Source organism: Pinus tabuliformis, chromosome 7 (genome assembly GCF_031772625.1).
Source record: "Pinus tabuliformis cultivar Carrire ecotype Pingquan chromosome 7, CPIR1, whole genome shotgun sequence".
NCBI classification, from domain to species: Eukaryota; Viridiplantae; Streptophyta; class Pinopsida; order Pinales; family Pinaceae; genus Pinus; species Pinus tabuliformis.
In genome coordinates this window covers 976,672,286-976,677,625 of record NC_142293.1, presented here as the reverse complement: position 1 = coordinate 976,677,625, position 5,340 = coordinate 976,672,286, and the positions used below count along the sequence as shown (strand labels likewise).

General features: G+C 38.0%; 1 pseudogene; it reads right to left on the bottom strand.

Moving 5' to 3' along the window:
* Window positions 1-1,681: 1,681 nt before the first annotated feature.
* LOC149250873 (cullin-3B-like) lies at window positions 1,682-4,657 on the bottom strand (annotated as a pseudogene).
* Between the last annotated feature and the right edge of the window lie 683 nt (window positions 4,658-5,340).

Below are 5,340 nucleotides of genomic sequence, written 5' to 3'. Positions count from 1 at the left end.
GCATGGATCAATTTACTTCACCAAGTTGGATCTTTGTTCAGGATATCATCAAATCAGATTGAAGACTAAAGACATTTTGAAAACAACATTTAGAACTCATGAGGGTCATTATGAATTTTTGGTCGTGCCTTTTGGCCTTACTACTTCACCTTCTACATTTCAAGGTTTGTTGAATTCCATTTTCAAACCTGTTAGCACTCAGAATGAACCTCAAGGCTGAGAAAAGGAAATTCCGAGGTAACCACAGACCAAGCTTTTGATCTGGCATCTAGCCCTTCCAGATTAAAGAGGGCTCTCTCTGTGCCAACAAAACGTGGCTGCAATGAGGGAATCTTAGGCTAGCTATGAGGTGAGGGGATTTGATTTAAAAGTTGTGGGTCGAAAACAATAAGAGAAAGGTCCATTGGGCTATGGAGTCGATGCCAGTTTCTATCGGCATACTTGGGGCAAAATAAGTGCAATGTTCAACCAGATAAAATATTGCAAATGTGAGAAGAATAGGGGAGAAAACCCGCTGCCCTGCAGGCATCAAACAGGGGATGGATCTATAGTAGAAGTGTTAGATGAAAGAGAAACACATGGTTACTCAACAGAGAATCTAACGGAGGATGGATTATGCAAAGAAAACCACTACATTTAACAACAAAATCATCATGAAAGGAGCATTGTGTGTAGATGAATTCCTAACACATCTCTTAGATAATGCTGTAACAAGGTAGAAAAAACAAAATATTTAAGTGAATTATAGGAAAAACATATTAGACATTAAACACCCTGATGGATCCCAGGTCTGAAGGTCAGAAACTGATTTATTAAAATAATATTCAAGAAAAACTTTACATAGTCCCAAGCAGCCTCTCTCTGCTGCAAAAATCGAACCTCTACATCTTTAAACTAATCCTATTTATATAATATTACAAAATCATTTTAATTTCCTCAACATAGGAAATAAAAAATAAAAATTTAATAATGAAATCCTATATTAAAACAATATTATAAACTAAACAATATGACCAATTAATTTGCAACTAAAACTCCAAACTATCTTGAGAACCATGAGAAATAGTTTTGGAAAACCCAAATTAAGTGAAGGTTTTCCAAGTGGATTAATATCACTATATCTGCTCCTTTAAGTGTGGAACCATATTCCACAAAATCTGCCTTTCTACTGCCATTTCACCCTTTGACTACTGATATTGAGCCCTAAGATCTGAGATTTTCCTCAACTACTGCTGGATTTGTGCCTGGCAACTCTGACACTTCAGTTTTCACCACTAATTTTCCTCTTTCAAAAGTTGATCTCCATTTCCTCGAATCTGGGACTTGATTATTCGATGATTTTATTCCTAAAATATCTCAGTTGTTTCCAAATCTTCCACATTATCTAAGTTAAATGACAATGATTTTGTGAAATTTTTTAGAAGAAGCATTATGTCTGCAGACATTCCCCATCTATCCCTTTCTCGACAAGTTTATCATACTGCACATCTGTATTGACAATCCAGAACTTCACACCTTTCATTTCACTCTCGATCATCCTATTGACAGCATTAGAACCACCCCCACCAACTCCTATGACCTTAATTTTTGCCTCGTTATTATTGACAGGTGGAGGAAAATCCTCTAATGGGGAAAGCACGTGTTTTGCAATCTTAGGAATTTTCAAACCATTAGCCCCTTCCTACGACAGGATGCGGAATAGTGCAGCCTTCAATGTCCCAGGAACCAAACCATGGTATCCTGTTTGACTGCCCTCCTTATCAACAATTTTACTAAGCATTTGCATTTCCTTCTTTCGCTTTGGACAAAAGCCAACATCCACTGCAACTTGTCTCAAAATCTCTGGCCACGTAAGGGGATTCAAGAATTCTTTCCAAACTGTAACATCAAAGCTTCGACATTTTACAGCTTGAGTTAATCTCAGAAAGCTGCCATCATTTAGAGAAGAATCACATTGAATCCGTTTGCCAGCACTGACAGAGCTCTGAAGTTCACTTTCAACATCTTCTAGAAGAAGTTTCAGAAGAGCAATATGAATTTTCCCAAGTAGCTTTGAATCATGGTCATGGAAAGCCTGAAGAAACTCATCCAGTGTGAATGGGCACAAACTGATCACATCAGCTAAAGTATATAAAAATCAAAAAACCATGAACAGATTTCTGACATTCTCCTTTGAATCCTTCCATGGATGGGCCAGACAAAGTTGTTTCATTTTCAATGAAGCAGGTGGAAACCTCCCTGGTAAACCTTCATGATATTCAGAATTTGGTCTGCCAGTTTCATCAGTTTCGATGCCAACTGCATTGGATGTAATTTGCAGATCTCTCAATTCTAAGCACTCATCCTCAATTAAATTTTCCGAATTTCTGGATTGCTTCTTTGCATTTCCTTTTCTGGCAGCAGTAACCTTTGTGTTGTCTCTTTGCTTCTGACTTTTGCACACCTCCCTTTGGCTTTGAAGTCTCCTTTCTTCCTGAAATATGTTGCGCTTCAGCTTTCAATACATAACCATATTTTTTCTGTAGGTTTTTCTCTTGATTTCTCTTTTTCATAGTCATATATTTAGGTTGAACTTCATCTTCCCCTTGAATAGAAAGAAGATTACTCTGCCACTCATCAGGCATACCAGCATATGTATCTGTGATTCCTCTATATGTTTCAACGTCGAGAAAAGGATCAACATCATCACTTGGACCAGCAATTTGCACTTCCCTATCCATATTTCCAATTTCTGCATGCATTGGGGCATATCGAGGGGGCAAAAGAACCTTCCCACCTGATCTTCCTGCTGTGAATTTATTATGTCCAGATTGAAGGCCCGTTGAGAAAAAGGCAGATGTAGGAGCTTCTTTGGCAGAATCTCTGTTTGGTTGAATTAAATGTAACTTAGGCAAATGGGAGCTTTGAAAGTGTGCTGAGTCCTACGCACAACACCAAAGGGCTATGCATAGTGCCACACTTTTAGAAGTGCAGTGCCACAACAAGAAGTGCAGTGCCACCTCCTTAGATTGCCTTGGCTTTGATGTTTGACTTGTGTTTTTGGATGCATGGGCGCATGGAATTTGGGGTTGGTATATCTGTTGCTTCTTCAATGTCTTTGTAACTCAAGCACTATGCGGAATTAAAAAGTATAAGAATACACATCTGATAAGTTGAGGCATTAAGTTCATGTTTCTGACCCTTTCCAAAGGTTTCTTTTAGGTCTGCTATTCCCATGTTTGTCTGCCATGTCAACCTATAGCCTGTATGAGTGCTAAGATAGTATGCCTTAACTTGTCACACACCGCCAAGATTTCTTTAGGCAAGTTGCACCTAGCACCAATTTGTGTTGGCCACAAATCTGTTGTGAGAACCTGGACAGCTAGAGTAGGGCCTTCATTGCTTTCACTGGATGCATGCAACATTGAAGTAAAACCTTGCATTGTGTCACGAGAGGTCTTCATATCTGTGAACATACCTTCTAATTTTGATGTGAATTGATAACCACATTCAGCCTTCAATTTACAATTGGGCTCCTCTCTGCATCATCTGAAACAGTCTTGCTTGATAGAAGTCTCTTAGCCAAGTGCTGCTTGTAGTACTTCTCAAAGACATCCTTCTCTTGAAGATACCAGAAAAACATCATCACTTTGTCCAAAACCACTTCAACATCTTCTTCGTTGACCCCTTTGAGGCCTTTCCGAAACTTGTCATCCACAAATAAAGAAATAAACTCGGGTGAACTTACATTCAAATTGATGAAATACTCAAAAGATGAACTTAAGGCATTCTGAAAGGTTTTATCATTGCTAAAAGCCTCACTTATAATCTTTTTGTACTTGTCCTTCTCATCAAGAAGGCATTGCACAAATTCCACTGGATCTTTCAGTTTCTCTGGGTCAGTGACTAACTATTTCACTGTTTCACTTAAATAGGTAGTCAATACATCTCAGATTATAGGAAGTCATGTAGGAACCCTACGAAATAGGTTGCACATGCGTCCTAAATCATCATACTTATCATTCAAAAGCATGCTTACAAGCCCTGAATTCTTCATGTGCACCAACCTATACATATGATTTGCTATCATTTCTCTCTCAACAACAACTGTAAATTTTACCTCACTCTTTGAATCAAGATAGTGTGAAACCCTCTCTATCTCTTCATTTAGCCTTCTCTCAGCTTTCTGTAGATAGTCACCATAATCACATCATTTAATAAACTATTGAGATTCAATAGAATAAAAAGTTGATGCTTCTTCAACGAAATGTTTCTCAAAATCGTCATGGTAAACAGAAGGTCCCAGCTCTGTTAGCATTTTAATGATATTACGCATTAAAACTCGATTGGTGACTTCTCCAGTTCTTTCACAATGTATAATTTCAAGAAGAGTATTCAATAGCCTATCCTCAATTTTTGCAGCATGAACTATATGGTCTCTCCACATATTTAATCCAAGTTCATGGACAAGTGTTTTGTTGGGGTTTGTAACATATGTTCTATCCATATACATCAAAATGTCCCGAATCATTTGCAATGCATGGAATCATAGCCCATAACAATTGCCTCGCCCAAGATTCATACCTATAAATCTCCAAGTATTTCTTTCTAGAACCATGAGATCAGTAGCTGTAAACGTTTCATCAGAAATATCACTGTCAGCAATGTACAGTGCCATCTGCACAGATTCATGGATATCTCTTTCAATCAAAGCAAAGAAATGAGCTCGCCATATGTTGAGATGATGATTAGAAGCACAGAAATAGACCTCAAATGCTATGTTCTTTTCTTCTTTATCACAATCCAACCACAAAACCAGCCACTAGCATCTCCTACCTTCCTCTGGATCATTAAATACATGAACTGCTGTGCTGGGAGATCTTTGAGTCAACCATTCATTTGGTCATATCTTCTGATCCGGGAGCCGGTTTTTGGACTGTGATATACCATTGGAAATATTTTTCTAAGCTACTTCTGATGGACACACTTATGACATGTTTTGCACTAAAAATCATGTGCAAAACCTCTCTAAAAACCAGACATAGTAAGAGCCCATTTTGATCCCTGGTGATAGGCTGCGAAGACTGGAACTAACAAAACCCTTCCTTAGAAAATCTGTGTTAGTATTTTTTGATGATATACTAATCTACAACAAGTCTTTGAAGGATCATGTTCAATATGTTGACAGGGTGCTCAAACTATTGGATGAGAAACAATCATATGCAAAAACCTCCAAATGTTTCTTTGGAGTACAAGAGGTGTAATATTTGGGTCATATTGTATCTCATGAAGGTATTAAGGTAGACCCTAACAAAATTAAAGCCATTAAGGAGTGGAAAATCCCCACATCCATGAAGCATT